Source organism: Mustelus asterias, chromosome 2 (genome assembly GCF_964213995.1).
Source record: "Mustelus asterias chromosome 2, sMusAst1.hap1.1, whole genome shotgun sequence".
Classification (NCBI taxonomy): domain Eukaryota; kingdom Metazoa; phylum Chordata; class Chondrichthyes; order Carcharhiniformes; family Triakidae; genus Mustelus; species Mustelus asterias.
The window spans coordinates 96,739,035-96,756,414 of NC_135802.1; the positions used below are offsets into that span (position 1 = coordinate 96,739,035).

Genomic DNA, 17,380 nt, shown 5'->3' on the forward strand with positions numbered 1-17,380 from the left:
ATGCAAGATCTATAGGAGTGTAGAACTGACTGTCTTGGTGCACATGGCAACTCTTGTGGCAACTGCACTGAAGGCTTCAGTCTACTCAGAAGCATAGCCATTGTAGTCAGTTAGCTAGCAGACTGTTAGCTCTCAAGTTAAAAGCATGTGAACCATCAAACATCCCTGAATAAGTGCTAGTAGATATCCTTGGAAGCAGCAGTACCAGCAGAGCTGACTCAGATAGAAAGTTCTTGTAATGCAAGCCACAGTATGGTCTCCTAGTCTGATCTCTTGGGCAATCAACTAGTTTCACTCACATTTAACGCAGTGCTCCAACAGCATGTTGTTTTTCAGTTTCATCTCTACATTAACCATTGGTATAACGTTGTTTAGTTAATTGATATTTGACAACAGCAGTCTAATGGGCAAGAGAATATTACTCCAGGATATATCACTTGAGTATCAAATTCTTTTGGTTGGAGAAGGAGGAGGGGAGTCAGGGATGGTATCTGAAGAATTTAAGATATAACTACTTTAACCCAACCTGCCATGCAGATTAGCTAAGGAGATCTACTTTGACATGTTTGGGGAGACTGGCGTACAAACATCCACTGAAGTTCCGGCAGAGGATCAGATGAATCTCTGCAGAAATTCAACCCTGTTAATTCACAGAGAAAACCATGGAGCTTAGAATCATAGAGTCCCTACAACGCAGAAGGAGACTATCAGCCTATCGGGTCGGCACAGACCACAGTCCCCGTAGCCCCACGTATTTATCCTGCTAATCCCCCTGACACTAAGTGGCAATTTAGCATGGCCAATCAACCTAACCCGCACCTCTTTGGAGTGTGGGAGGAAACCGGAGCACACGGAGGAAACTCACACAGACACCGGGAGAATATGCAAACTCCACACAGACAGTGACCCAAGCTGGGAATCGAACCCGAGTCCCTGGAGCTGTGAGGCAACAATGCTAACCACTGTGCCACCGTGCCGAGCTTCCTGGAACAAAACCATGAGGGTGTTTTGAGGACACTGGCAGTGGCTGCATGCTGTCTTGATTTTATTTTTTTTAAACCCACTGATCCCTTCCAAACAGCAGGTGAACTCAGTTCAACACAGCAGTCCATAGCTGCATTGGGCAGCTGACAGCTTGCTGGATCCTTGACCTGTAGCTTGCTGTACGGTTTTGAGTAAAATTGGCAGAGAGGTCAAAGTGTGCCAATTCTAGAACAAGCCAATACAAGGCATTTAACAGAATCTTCGGGCAAATGATGCATACCCTTACCTCCTGTTTGATAGGTGCAGATGTGGGTCAGTTTGATCAATTTGATAAACACGCTTAGTGCTCTGTATTTGAAATTGTTTAAGTTAGTTGCCCTGTATTTAAAAAGTCAGCATTTATGCGCCAGTATGCAGCAGACTCAGCAACACCGTGCAATTCATACCCAGACAGTCCCAAAGTTTTTTTTATGTGCAATTACTTTTCTTTCTCAGTGCAGGTGTTAATATATTTCATATAAATAGATTAATACCCCAACTGAAATAGGAAACAATTCCCTGAATTTATACAGAGGTCTTTGTGAGCACATAGTGAACGGGTTTACAGTGACTGAAATACTTTTGGACTGTAGTCACTATTGTAACATAGGAAACACAGCAGCCAACTTTTATTTAAAATGGCTGTTTAATTGTTCTGAAATGAAACCCACAATCAATTCTCATTTCACTTATTTAATATGAAGCCATTGTGTTTTAGTCGATTAAATATTTTAGCTACCTCACCATGTAAAATTGATGCAATTCTCTAAATAACTTAAGATAACTTCAGCATTACTGTGACTCACATTTCACGAGAGCTGCGTGTCAGCATGTTATCAACTTAAATATGCAAAAACTGAAATTCAAAAAAACTCACTGTGTTAGCCGACCACTCACTGCTGGGCTGCCAGGCACACTGAGATCTGCTCTTATAAAGTGCTCCCTCAGTTGTGTTGGCACAAAGTGGGCGATTGATTTATGAAGTGAGATTGTTAGCCAATAGGATTTGAAGTCAAGAGGAAGCATTATCGGGCACGCCTATGTCAAAGAAGCTGAGGCAAAGTCCTGTTTTATTGGTGTTGAAAACAAAAATATCTTGTTGTGGATCCTGGAAAGGAAGTTGCATGAGTAATGATTTAACATCCTGTTAGAATAAAAGCTTTGCCAAATAGGAAGTGGATCTCCTGGAGATGTGAAGCTTTTAAAAAAATTCATTTAGGGGATGTGGGTGTTGCCGGCTAGGTCAGCATTTATGATGTGGAGATGCCGGCGTTGGACTGGGGTAAACACAGTAAGAAGTTTAACAACACCAGGTTAAAGTCCAACAGGTTTATTTGGTAGCAAAAGCTACACAAGCTTTTGGAGCTGCAAGCCCCTTCTTCCTCACCTCAAGAAGGGGCTTGCAGCTCCGAAAGCTTGTGTGGCTTTTGCTACCAAATAAACCTGTTGGACTTTAACCTGGTGTTGTGAGACTTCTTACAGCATTTATTGCCCATCCCTAGATCCCTTTGAAGCTGAAAGAGAAAAAAGAGAGAGAAGCCGAGCCCCAAATCAACCAGCTTCTTTGTGCATGAGAACTGAACCTCAGCAGAAAGGAATATGTGGTTTCTGTTTTCAATATATTGATACAGCCCTATCAGGTAGCTCTCTGCAGTTACAAGCTGAGAGTGGAGTGGGAGGGCTGTTGTCACATGATTTTCTGCCTTCAACCACCCCACAGACCCACAGTTCTACTAGTGATCAGCTGACATGCCCTCACTGGCAACATATTACCTGTGTCTGCGTGGCTTTCCTTTGGGTGCTCTGGTTTCCACCCACAGTCCAACAATATGTGGGTTAACTTGAGTGGCTGTGCTCAATTTCCCCTTCGTGTCAGGGAGATTAGAAGGGTAAATACATAGGGTTATGAGGATAGAGCCTGAGTAGGATTATTGTTGGTGTTGCAGGCTTGATGGGCCACACTGCCTTTTTATGCACTGTAGGGATTCCGTGATTCTATGTTTCTATGAAGTCTCACAATGCCATGGAGATGGCCCGGCCTGGGGGTGATTTGAAACATTGAGGAGGCAGCAATGGGGGCTGTGAGGGTGCTCTCCCAGCTCGTTGTTGGGGATGGAGAATCACCCTTGTCAGATGCTAAAGGCACTTTAGACCATGTTGCTGATGGTGGAGGTGATCCGGTTTGTGTACTAAACAGAGGGGATGTCGGTTTGAAGTGCGAAGGCTACACGAGTTGGGCTTCAATATGGTTAAAGGCAATGTATGTATCTGAGTGTGCTTTCACAATGGCAGAAGGCTATCTAAAATTACCCCTTTTGTATTTCACAGAGATTCCTGTGGCACTCGCCCATGAACCTCAACCCCTCCACTCCCACCCCATGCTGCCTCATCCCTCAGGAGGAGAAAGAGATATCTGAGGAGGCAACATCACATCTAACCAGCCCACTATCTAGCAAAACAGATACTAGCACTGCAGAGGGATGTGGCGTGTGTATTGAGTTGGTGGCACATGGTGAAGGTCGTCGCACTGGTATGCAGGAGGCGGTGTCCAAGTCAAAGACATCTGTGCACACCTTGGAGGAGGGAGAACCATTATGATGATGTTCTCCTAGGCATTGAGGTAGGGCCACAGGCATCAACTTTAGGGGAACAATACTTGAAGCAGCAGCAGCAGATGTGCAGACATCTGGCAGAAAACCCTCACGGAATGCAAGCTTACGCACTTTGAATGGAGGAGTCCATCCTGGTAGTGAGCTCAACCGTGTCTTGGGGTTTGAATGCATGAACTCCAACCCTGAGACAATGGCCAATCGTAATAGATGCAGCAGCACCCAGAGTGCCTTCAATAGTAACGTAACGGTGAAGGGTTCAAGAGTCATGATGCGCGATATAACACATGAGAGGCGTGATGTACTCGGGAAATAAAGGCTCTTATTGCCAACAATAACAGAGCTACCATATTCAGTACACGATCCCAGACTAAAGGGTCACGAGGCAGAGCAGTGACCTTTATACCTCTCCCAGGAGGCGGAGCCGACTGGGGTGTACCATAACAACTATATTAACAGGTAGAACAGCCCAACCCTAACCCCAACAGTAACATATATACAGACTCATAGTACTGGCCAGACCATGGCTCAGCACTACCTGGTGGGAACCAACAATGGTTCATCACAAGTCACATGGAATTGTCTGTTTGCAGTCCGAAAACTAATCTCCAAAGAATACATGAGGAGCTGTGTACCCATAACAGATTGTTTGTGCTGGTGGCACAATTATTAATGGGATTGCTGACTGCTGTGCCCCAGCAGCCAGCCCCAGCTAACTCACCTGAAGACCAACTTAGGGCTGTAGAGCTTACTGAAGAGGATAAAAGTTGTAGAGAGCATCTTAGTGCTCTCAAAGTCCCCAGCTCCTCAGCCAGAGCCCTCTTCTGTAGTATATGTTCCAGTGATAATGCCTCCCCTTGCAGAACTGCAGAGGCTGAGGTAAGTTCCCAATGGGTTCATGCATCATGAGTTTGGCCCTTCAATGCCATATTGCAGAAGCAGAGTAAGAAGTCTCACAACACCAGGTTAAAATCCAACAGGTTTATTTGGAATCACGAGTTTTCGGAGCACTGCTCCTTCATCAGGTTGTTGCAGGAGAGGTGAGCAGCCTACCTCCACCTCCACTAAGGCAACATTGAGGGCACTTATATTAAGGAATTGTCTCAATCCATGAAAGGGTTAAAAATATAGCTCGACTCAAATACAACCATAAAGTCTTGATGAGAAACTTAGACACAGGAAAACAGGGGCTTTGGCAGACTATGCTTTTCCAGGCAGGGAGCAATGCTTAAAGCTGGTAATATGTACAACTGTTGATTCTCAAGATCCTCAGTAAAACAAAGATGCTTTATATTAAGCCAAACAATGGTATCCTTTGTTTGTAGACCCCTCCACTGAGCCACATTATACACCATGTAGTAAACCGCGACTATCCTGCAGATCCTTGAAGGGGAATACTGTAGTGATCCTTCAGAGTGCCCAAGACATCTGAAGGGCATCTTCAAAATACCAATGCTTGCTCAATGGTGGTTGAAGGTCTGAACTTGGTTTTTATTGTACTACCTTTTGGGCTCCGTCTTTCGCTGCCCAAAGGGGGTCATCAGCCGCCTTCTTACGGGGTAACCTTTTGTCCCCTAGAAGACAACAATGGACCTCTGGAAAAGCTGAAGCAGCTGCATATTTCAGCATATACATAAGTCAGGGTGTCTGCATTTATGTGCAGGAACATCCCGTTGTGGTCAAACACCAAATGGACAGTAAGGTTATCCGGCCAGTGAACTGGTGCTGTTATGATGACATAGTTTGCAGTCTACAGCTTCCTGGATTTGAGGGAAATATATCTTGTCTGTAAAGACCCTGACCTTCTGTTTATTGATACATCCAAGGGGAAATTTATATGCTCCCTAACCCAAGGAAAGAAGATATCTGTTATGACTCTGAAGCATCTGTAGAAGATGGTTTCTGAAATGCAGCAGAGGTCCCCAGCTAAGACCTGCAAAAAATCCACAGGGCCACCAGTTAATTTTTCTTAGAGTTTGCTTTCACAGAGCATGGACCCTTGTTCTGCCCTGAACACATTCTACTACCTTACCTTTATGCTACTATCAGCACCTTCTTTAATCTTTAACACTGCCATTAACACTCCCTTTGTCCTGTGCCTATGACGTTCTTGTCTAAACTCTCCTAGCTCCCACTTTCCCTGCTCTTCTATTTTGCTCCACCTGCTCTGCCTCCTCTGAAACAGTATAAAATTGTTCACATTTCCCCCTCTCTTTAGCTCATGCAGGCTTGAAATGTTAACTCTGTTTCTCTCTCCACAGATGCTGCCAGACCTGATGGATTCTTCCAGCATTTTCTATTTCTGTTCCAGATTTCCAGCTTCTGCAGTATTTTCCTTTTATTACCCTGGAAAAATCCAGCCACTTAAAAATTAGGAGCCACTGTTGTCAACTTGAGTGTGACTGGCAGGACATGTGGATCTGTTGACTGTGGTATCAGACCTTGATGCTCTATGGCACATTCTCTTGTCCTGCACGCACTGCTCCTCTGCCAGCAAGAACGGAGAATTTGGCACTCAATTCACTGCAGAGGGACTGGAAATTCTCAGCTCCAGGCAAGGTCAGGGAATCCCGGCCAACATAAATGAGGTGCATTCAATGAATTCCTAATCTCCAATAAGGCCCACCCCTTAAGACTTATAAGTCTTATAAGTGTGTAGGTGTGTGGAATTGTGACTAAAACTGTTGATCAAGAACATCAAGGAGACAGTAGTTGATTTTAAACTTTCATGGCAAAAACAGAAATTAAACTATGAAACTCAACTGAACTGTGAAACATAATACAACGATACATTCACAAACTCAGGCAAACTAAGTCTCTGCTAAACGTGGTTTCGTATTTAGGTTCTGGGTCTTGTCAGAGAGGTACTGGGGGCGGCACGGTGGCACAATGGTTAGCACTACAGCCTCACAGCGCCAGGGACCCGAGTTCAATTCCCAGCTTGGGCCACTTTCTGTGCGGAGTTTGCAAGTTCTCCCCGTGTCTGCGTGGGTTTCCTCCGGGTCCTCCGGATTCCTCCCACAGTCCGAAAGATGAGCTGGTTAGGTGCATTGGCCCATGCTAATTCTCCCTCAGTATACCCGGAGACGTGACGGAGTGTGACGACTAGAGGATTTTCACAGTAACTTCATTGCAGGGTTAATATAAGCCTATTTGTGACACTAATAAATAAACTTTAAACTGAGACCCTGCGTACGGAGTTGGCATATGAAGCATGCTGGTGGGCAAAGAAAACAGAGATCATAATCAAGGAAAGCACAAGTGACAGCAGCAGGTGATCAAAGGCACAGAAGAAGATGACAAGCATTAATTTTAGGATTTACATTAGAGAATTACCTCTCACTGTATTCAGTTTAACAGGTGAATGTGCTGGCTTTGGGGTAGCCCCACTGTCCAGGAACCAGAGGCATACTCAGCCGCAGACTGATTTTTCCCGCAGTGTCTCACTGCCCCAGATGCTAACGGCCAGAATGTTCACAAAGAATGCTGCAAGAAAATCCTCAAGCAGTATTTTCATTTCAAACTCCCAGCTTTCAAATAAAAGCAAAATACTGTGGATGCTGGAAATCTGAACTAAAAACAGAAAGTGCTGGAGGTCGTATGGACTCGAACCGTTAACTCTTGCTTCTCTCTCCACAGATGCCGCCAAGCCTGCTGAGTTTATCCAGCATTTTCTGTTTTTATTAGAGCTTTCAAAGTTCTTTTCACCTATTTTATAATCAGTGATTGAGATGATTAATATTGTTGTGGTAAAAATGACCACTCCCGAATTTGCAAGGAAAGATTTCATTTCAAGCATATGTACAGGAGAGAAACAGACCCCCAAGGAGCCTCTCTCAATGCTATGAAAGTTACAGCGCATATTTACAGTATTACTCTCTCTTCTATACTTATCACCTAAATTCAGCACAATATTTCCTGACAATCATTAATTCCTTATCTAACCATGCCATTCCAACAGTAGATGTTCCTTTTATCTCAACCCTCAGCCTTGGGTATGATCTTCAGTCTCTTATCTCCTTCCTCTATAAAGCAGTATGTAGTATGTTTACCCAGGGTGTTTAGGTTGTAATTGCTAGTTATTGAGCAAGAATCTCCAGAGCCACCTTTGATCAAGTTTCCCATCATGCCTAGGATAGGAGCCTTCATTACTATCGTGTTTATTTTAAGATTAGTAAAGCATTTTAACATCAACCCTATTAATACAAACCCCTCCCTGGTCTCCACCTCAAATATGTTTTATCTGATTAAATATATTAGCTGGCGTACAGCTAACAGTGTAACATTTATGTGATTACTGTATTGTAAGGTTTAGGATGATGATAGAAAAGGAAAATAGGCAGTCTTGAGTATAATTAACTGTGGGAGAGCTGTCTTCAATGGGGTAAGAACACAGCTGGGCTGGTTAGACTGGAACAAAAGGTTGGCTTGAAAAACTACAGTTGCACAATAGGCTACCTTCAAAACAGAAATGGTGGGGACACAATCAAGGTACATTACCTTAAAAGGGAAATGTAGGGCAAACAAATCCAGAGCAGAGGAAGTGTTGAATAGACTATCTGTATTGAAAGTTGACAAGGCACTGGGACCAGATGAGATGCACCCAAGGATATTGAAGGAAGTGAGAATGGAAATTGAAGGAGCATTGGCCATAAACCTCCAGCCTTCTCTCTCCAGAGGACTGGAGAATTGAACTTGTCACTCTCTTATTCAAGGATAGTCCCAGCAATTACAGACCAGTCAGTTTAACATCATAAAGCTTCTAGAAACAATTATTTGGGATAGAATTGGCAGTCACATAGAAAAATGTGGGTTGATTAGGAAGAGCAAGCATGAAGGGAAAATTGTGTTTAACGTTTTTTGAGGAGGTAACAGAAAACATGAATGAGGGTAATGCTGTTGATGTGATGTACTTGGACATTTACGAGGCATTTGATATAGTACCATAGTGAGAAAATTATAGCTCATAGAATAAAAGGGACAATAGCAGAGAGTAATGGTCAATGATATTTTTCAGCCTGGAGGAATGTTTGTAGTTGTGTTCCCCACAGACCCTTGCTTTTTCTGACATTTTAATTATCTAGATTTTGGTGTGCAGGGGGTAATTTCAAAGTTTCCAGAAGATACAAAACTTGGAATGATTGTAGACTGTGAAGAGGACAGTGTAGAACTTCAAAAGGACATAGACAATTTGGTGGAGTGGGCAGAAAGGTGGCAGAGGAAGTTCAATGCGGAGAAGTCTGAGATGATTCATTTTTGGTACAAAGGACATGGGAGACAATATCAAATTCTTAAAGGGCTGCAGGAGCAGAAGGACCTGGGTGTATATTTGCAAAGATCATTATTGAAAGTAGCAGGGTAGGTGGAGTGAGCAGTTAATAAAAGATATAGTATTCTGGGCTTTATTAACAGGGGCATAAAGTACAAAAGCAAAGAAGTTATGAAGGATTTATACAAGATGCTAGTTAAACCTCAGCTGGAATATTGTGTTCAGTTCTGGGCACCACACCATATATAGGAAAGATGTGAACACATCGGAGAGAGTTCAGAAGAGGTTTACAAGAATGGTTCCAGGGAAACTTCAGTTACGAGGATAGATTGGAGAGGTTGGGACTGTTCTTCTTGGAGAAGAGAACGCTAAAAGGAGATTTGATAGAGATGTTGAAAATCAAGAGGGGGTTGGACAGAGTAGATAGGGGGAAATTGTTCCCGCTCGCAAAAGGATCAAGAACGCGAGGGCACAGATTTGAAATGACTTGCAAAAAGTAATGTGAGAAAAACATTTTCACACAATAAGTGATTCAGGTCTGGAATGCACTGCCAGTGTGTTGGACGCAGGTTCACTTGAGGGCATTAGATGATTACTGGAATAGGGACAATGCCAGGGGTATGGGGAAAAGGCAAGGGAATGACATTAAGACATGATGCTAAATTGAAGAGCCAGTGTAGACATGATAGGCCCTATTTTACCATTTTGATTCTGAGTGCTGGGCGGACTTGAAACTGGGAGTGTTTCAGATCCAATTTTTAGACCCGTTCTGAGGCGCCCCCATACGCACTCTGCCTGCAAAAATATCAGCGAGTCCGAATCGCGCGGCACAAGCCTGTGGGTGGGGCTTAATGCACCTGAAACCCTGCAGCTCCGATCGGCACCTCTAACTGCACATGCGCAGGAAAAAAAAATGATAGAATGCTGCTCCCCTGCCACATCCCTCCCGGGGCGGATAATGCCTCTTGCTGGCCCCACAACATTATTGACCCCCTTATCTCCCCACCTCCCCGACTAATTGCGGGCCCCCCCCCCTCTCCCCCCCCTTCACCCCCCCCACTGACCTCAGGCAGAGTGAGTCACCCTCCCCCTTCCATCCCACCGATCTCAGGCAGAGTGGCAGCGGACTCCCCTTCCCCCCCAACAACCGATCTCAAGCAGCGAGCCATCGGACCCACCTTCCTCCCCGTCGATCTCAAGCAGAGAGCTGTTGGACGCTCGGCACTTACCTCCTCACTAACTGGAACGCCTAAATCAGACTTATATGGAGCATGTCTGTTTCGTGCCGATTCTGGATGGGCGAACGCAGTAGTAAAGGGGGAAGTGCCGATAAAGTTGGGTGTACAGCCCATTAAGTCAATTGAAATGCAAACAAATGCATTTAAGTGACCGTCGTGCCCGTTGCGGGTGCAGTCCCAATCGTAGCCATTTTCGGGCCTTGGTAAAGGGGGAACTAGCGCAGAAGTTGGCGTGGATCATGCCACTCGCCTCACACCCGACTTTACCAAGTTTCCACACCCGAAAATGGGTGCAACGCGATGGTACAATCGGGCCCGATGTGGTGCACACACGATCATCACCAACATTTCCTCCTCTCTTCAGACCGCACTCTCCACCCCCTCCCCCTCCCCCACCCCATTACACATACAGGACACACCTCTCCCCCATGAGGCTTCCACTAGGGTCATCTCCTGACAATGCCCTCTGGCACAGGTTGGCACTGTCAGATTGGCACTGTGCCAACCTGTGCCAGGGGCCTTGCCAAGCAGAAAGGAAAAGTGGATCTGATCATGAGAAATTTTAGAATTTATTCATCAGCAAAATTCAGTTTTCACTATCTCTATCCCAATGGCCTTTATGGTACCTTCATAGGAAAGTTTCAAAGCCATCCAGAAATTGCACAGAATCAATTTAATTTTGTTGCTTTTTAATTGCTTGAGGTGATGCAAAGTCATCTCATGTTCCTCTCCTGCAAGTTGCTCCATCTCAGCCAAAGCAGTTATGCAAGATCAATGGGAGGTCAACCTATTGAAATACTGTTGGCGGGCACCTACATCGCACAGGGATCTTGGATGTCTCAAGGTGTTGTCCTCCTGCCCAGCCCACTCTCCATCTCCCCAAAACATTCCAATTCAGTTCCCAAGACATTCCGTTGTAGCTGGACCACATTATATCACCCAACAATTATTGATCTTTGTAATGCCAGGTGAGTTCCCTAGTTTGGATCCCAAAGTAATCCCCACACATTGCTGGAAAACAGGCTAGTTAGTACATCTGATCACTGGGCCTACTGCCCTCCAAAGATCCTTTGAAAGGTGAGGCCAAGATTGAGAGAGATTCTCAAAATAGGGAATTCCACCTTGTACCGCCCCCACACCCCCATGTCGCTGACCTTGTGAGGGATGAGTTAAGGCTCCATTCCATACAAGGCCAAGTGGGGACTCTGAGGTAAGAGCAGAATGTAGCAATTCTAGGCCCAGCCTGTTTCCTGGTCCTTCTACTGGGTTTATGTTATGATTCCACCAAAGTGCTGAGGAATGTTGCATCAGAATATTTATTGTTTGAACCTACTAGTTTATTTGTTGCAGTGAACATTTAATTCCCTTTTTAATAGAATTTCTGTGTTTTGTTACCAAACCAATCAATGTTTATGAACTGACAACCGCAGCATCAGCACAAATTAATGTAACTGGACAGAAGGTCATGAGCAGGCCTGAAAATTCCTGATCTCTGAGTGCCTTCCCTGAGCTTTGAGAACCCAACCACAGATCAGCCCTTCTGTCATTCACTCAAGCCTTCAGTTTGGTGAAGCACATTTTCTGTAGTCTTGCCGAATACCTGTACAATACTGATTGCAGTTAACCAGGTTAGAAAGATAAGAATTCACTTGGCTGTTCAGCCTGGGTTTTCCTCACGATATATTTATCGCTTAAAATAAACAGGTTAATATGTTTACAGTAAGTGCTGCAAAAGCTCAGCAGGTCTGGCAGCATCTCATAGAAGCCCTACAGTGCAGAAGGAGGCCATTTGGCCCATCAAGTCTGCACTGACAACAATCCCACCCCACTTCCTATCCCACAACCCCAACCTCCTCACCGATCCCTCTAACCTACACATCCCAGGACACTATGAGCAATTTAGCATGGCCAATCAACCTAACCCGCATGTTTTATAGTTTATTTATTAGTGTCACAAGTAGGCATACAATAACACTGCAATGAATGTGAAAATCCTCTAGTCGCCACACTACGGCACTTGTTCGGGTACACTGAGGGAGAATTTTAGCATGGCCAATGCATCTAACCAGCATGTCTTCCTCTGTAGGAAGAAACCAGAGTGCCCAGAGGAAACCCATGCAGACACGGGGAGAACGTGCAGACTCTGCACAGGCAGTGACCCAAGCCGGAAACCCGAACCCGGGTCCCTGGTGCTGTGAGGCAGCAGTGCTAACCACTGTGTTGTCGTGCCGCCCAGAGAGAAGCAGAGTTAACATTTCAAGTCCAATACGATTATTCTTCGGAAATGTTTTTGGAACCAGTCCCGAAGAAGAATCATACTGGGTGGAATTTTCCAGCCGTTCACACCAGCAGGATTCTCCCAGCCCGCTGCAGTGAACAGAGATTTGGCTGAGCAGCGAATTCTCCATCCTGACTGGCAGTAGCAAGGGGACGTGAACGGCTGGAGAATTCCAGCCATTGGCCAGAAGTTTACCATTCCACCCGCCACGGGAATCAGAGCGGGTGAGGGTAGACCATCGAAAGGTCCGTTGACCTCGGGCAGGATTTTACGGTTTCAGGACAAGCAAGGACATAAAATCCCGCCCATTAACTCTGTCTCTCTCTTCACAGATTGTGTCTTTTCCAGTACTTACTGTTTATATTTTATACAGCATCCGCTGTATTTTGCTTTTAGGTTAAGTTGTAGTGGGAGGCAGTGGCGCAGTGGTAATAATCCAGAGACCCAGGATAATGCTCTGAGGACCTGGGTTCAAATCCCACCATGGTAGATGGTGAAATTTGAATTGAATAAAAATCTGGAATTAAAAGTCCAATAATGACCATGAAAACATTGTCAATTGTTGGAAAATCCCATCTGGTTCACTAATGTCCTTTAGGGAAGGAAATCTACCGTTCAGTTCAATGTGCAACTATGAACTCTGTTAAGGACAGAGAACTGAAACTCCCTCCTTTACTGTCCTTAATCAGTGTTTTTTTAAAAAAGAGATATGTGTGCGTTTCATAACCCTGGAGTGTGTGGACATTTCAAATAACCAGCAGCAAACTTTTCATGGGTATAAAAAGAAGACGATTTATTTACTCGTTCACTCTGAAAATCTAATGCTACATCACTCACTTATCCACTCATCACATACACACACTCAAGGAAAATACAGTTAAGGAGAATACTGCAGTTCAACAAGTTAGAAACAAAATAGTAGTTTGTAATTCACATCATGGGCGGCATGGTGGCATATGGGCGGCATGGTGGCACAGTGGTTAGCACTGCTGCCTCACAGCGCCAGGGTCCCATATTCAATTCCCGGCTTGGGTCACTGTCTGTGTGGAGTTTGCACATTCTCCCTGTGTCTGCGTGGGTTTCCTCCGGGTGCCCCGGTTTCCTTCCACACTCAAAAGATGTGCGGGTTAGGTTACTTGGCCGTGCTAAATTGACCCTAGTGTCAGGATAAATATGTGGAGTAAGGGGAATAGGGCCCGGGTGGGATTGAGGTCGGTGCAGACTCGATGGGCCAAATGGCCTCCTTCTGCACTGTAGGGATTCTATGATTCTATGATCATGGGCTCAAGGCGCTGGGCTACTGAAGAAGCGGGTTTTCTCTCCTGAAGTGTAGCCTAGGTGAATTTAATAGCCAAATTCATAGATCAGAATCATTGCAGTGTTCTCTCGAAGATAGGGATTTTCTGCAGGTCATGGAGTTAGTTATTTGTCCACTCGTTACTAGGATGTCAGTTTGCTATATTGGTGCTCTTGGAAAGGAGCATGCATGGAGACTTATGATGTTACCATCTCCATTTCTTAAGGTCTAGGTGTTGCTGCCCTTTCTGTTGCTGCTGTTTCTGCAGAATGTTTGTTGTGCAGACAGTACTTAAAAGTTTAAATAGGGAGAGTAACATGGCTTCTTTACCATGCAATTGCCTTTAGCTCCCTTCCAAATATTGTGTTGGGCTTAAGTAGATTAGCCACAACCTGGATTATTATTTGGAGACATTCATCTTGAGACAATGTCTGTCTTGGTTTCAGAACAACTCATTCAAGTCAGGAACTACCTTGTGGATGGTTTTAGGAGATGGTTAGTGACATCTCTAGCCTGGAATCTGCCCGTCTTTCCGTTTTTGAATCCACAGACTGAGAGTCAGGTGACCTTTGATGAGCATCTATTGCAGCCCATGAATATTCTACACAGAGTGCTGTTTATGTTTTAAAAGTTATGATTATGACATGCCTTTACTGGGCATGACATAGATTTCATGCAACTTGTCCAATCATGATTACCTTCTGCATCAGGGTCCTGGTTGCAGGTTAATCTGAAACTGTGTGGAAAGAATGAAAAGGCTAAATCATAGATCATAGAATCCTATAGTGCAAAGGAGGCCATTCAGCCCATTACGTCTGCACTGACCACAATCCCACCCAGGCCCTATCCCCATAACCCTATGCATTTACCCTAGCCAGTCATAGAACATAGAACATAGAACAGTACAGCACAGAACAGGCCCTTCGACCCACGATGTTGTGCCGAGCTTTATCTGAAACCAAGATCAAGCTATCCCACTCCCTATCATCCTGGTGTGCTCCATGTGCCTATCCAATAACCGCTTAAATGTTCCTAAAGTGTCTGACTCCACTATCACTGCAGGCAGTCCATTCCACACCCCAACCACTCTCTGCGTAAAGAACCTACCTCTGATATCCTTCCTATATCTCCCACCACGAACCCTATAGTTATGCCCCCTTGTAATAGCTCCATCCACCCGAGGAAATAGTCTTTGAACATTCACTCTATCTATCCCCTTCATCATTTTATAAACCTCTATTAAGTCTCCCCTCAGCCTCTTGCGCTCCAGAGAGAACAGCCCTAGCTCCCTCAACCTTTCCTCATAAGACCTACCCTCCAAACCAGGCAGCATCCTGGTAAATCTCCTCTGCACTCTTTCCAGCGCTTCCACATCCTTCTTATAGTGAGGTGACCAGAACTGCACACAATATTCCAAATGTGGTCTCACCAAGGTCCTGTACAGTTGCAGCATAACCCCACGGCTCTTAAACTCCAACCCCCTGTTAATAAAAGCTAACACACTATAGGCCTTCTTCACAGCTCTATCCATTTGAGTGGCAACCTTTAGAGATCTGTGAATATGGACCCCAAGATCTCTCTGTTCCTCCACAGTCTTCAGAACCCTACCTTTGACCCTGTAATCCACATTTAAATTAGTCCTACCAAAATGAATCACCTCACATTTATCAGGGTTAAACTCCATTTGCCATTTTTCAGCCCAGCTTTGCATCCTATCTATGTCTCTTTGCAGCCTACAACAGCCCTCCACCTCATCCACTACTCCACCAATCTTGGTGTCATCAGCAAATTTACTGATCCACCCTTCAGCCCCCTCCTCTAAGTCATTAATAAAAATCACAAAGAGCAGAGGACCAAGCACTGATCCCTGTGGCACTCCGCTAGCAACCTGCCTCCAATCCGAAAATTTTCCATCCACCACCACCCTCTATCTTCGATCAGAGAGCCAGTTACCTATCCAATCGGCCAACTTTCCCTCTATCCCACACCTCCTCACTTTCATCATAAGCCGACCATGGGGGACCTTATCAAACGCCTTACTAAAATCCATGTATATGACATCAACTGCCCTACCTTCATCAACACACTTAGTTACCTCCTCAAAAAATTCTATCAAATTTGAGGCACGACTTGCCCTTCACGAATCCGTGCTGACTATCCCAGATAAATCCGCATCTTTCTAAATGGTCATAAATCCCATACCTAAGGACCTTTTCCATCAATTTACCAACCACTGAAGTCAGACTAACCGGTCTATAATTACCAGGGTCATTTCTATTCCCTTTCTTAAACAGAGGAACAACATTCGCCATTCTCCAGTCCCATGGACAGCGAGGACCCAAAGATCCATGCCAAAGGCTCTGCAATCTCATTCCTTGCCTCCTAAAGAATCCTAGGATACATTTCATCAGGCCCAGGGGACTTATCGACCTTCAGTTTATTCAAAACTGCCAGGACATCCTCCCTCCGAACATCTATTTCCTCCAGCGTATTAGCCTGTAACACCTTCTCTTCCCCGTGACAATCCCCCTGACAGTCTCCCACGGCAATTTAGCATGGCCAATCCACCTAACCCACACATCTTTGGAGTGTGGGAGGAAACCGGAGCACCTGGAGGAAACCCATGCAGACACAGGGAGAATGTGCAGACTCCGCACAGACAGTGACCCAAGCCGGGAATCGAACCCGGGTCTCTGGCGCTGTGAGGCAGCAGTGTTAACCACTGTGTTACCGTGCTACCAAATCTTAAAGTTCCATCAGTACACCAAGCTAGCAGGTCACTCGTCAATAGTGTTCCTGAGCAATGCAGACCCACACTGCTCAGGTATCCAATTACTGAATATATTGCTGTTCCAACCTTTCATTTTGAAGGCTGTCAGCTTGGAGTGACTTTCACACAAAGTGACAGCGCCCACCACAATCTCACCATGGAGGATAATCACTCATTTCAAATTATACAACTGAGACGATTTGGTTTGAGGTTTCTGACCCTGGGTATCAGGTCTCATTGTGAGCAGCATAATTCATCCTGGAATATGTTAACATGTTGCCACATTGATATGCATATAACTTGGGACAACACCGTATCTCATTAAATTAGAGCTTCATCAGTCAAACAGGCACAAGTTTCAGGCTTCTTTCTATCCCAAACCAAGCCCTGCATGTAGTGAGTTTTCCTACGCTGCATCCAAAAAAATTGCCTTCCACCAGCTTTCACCACTGTCTCAGATTTCTCTTTTCAGCTAAATTATGGAGGTTTAGTTTCAACACGGTGGACAATCCTACACAGAATAGTTTGTGATGGGCCTGCTCCCCTGATGTTGCAAATGTCAAAATCCGATCCCACCACCAAGCTTATTCATCACCAATTGCATAATTCAAATCCTCATGTGATCGTCTGTGAGAAGGGGAGGTTTCCCATCACATGACTGACTTCCTCTCCTACTTAGTCAGAACAAGGTACTGTAAGCTGCACCTTCCTCCCTCTGCAATCACTTCCAACTCCAATTTTACCTCAGTGCTTGCATTCTCACATGTGGGTCAGGGGAAGACCATTTGCTGCATTCCTAGGATTTGTGAACTAGAGAAGGAGAATTATTGTTAGTATTTGTATCTATCACATGCATGGCTCAAATGGTGACACTCCCACCTCTAACTCAGATGCTT

General features: G+C 44.9%; 1 protein-coding gene across 1 annotated transcript in view; it reads right to left on the reverse strand.

Annotated features, from left to right (window-relative positions):
• Positions 1-2,131, reverse strand: part of grna.1 (granulin a, tandem duplicate 1) — a 31,079-nt gene extending 28,948 nt beyond the window's left edge. The window contains exon 1 of the mRNA XM_078239036.1: positions 1,901-2,131. The gene's annotated coding sequence lies outside the window, so the exon portion shown is untranslated. The remainder of the gene's footprint in view (positions 1-1,900) is intronic.
• Positions 2,132-17,380: the final 15,249 nt, after the last annotated feature.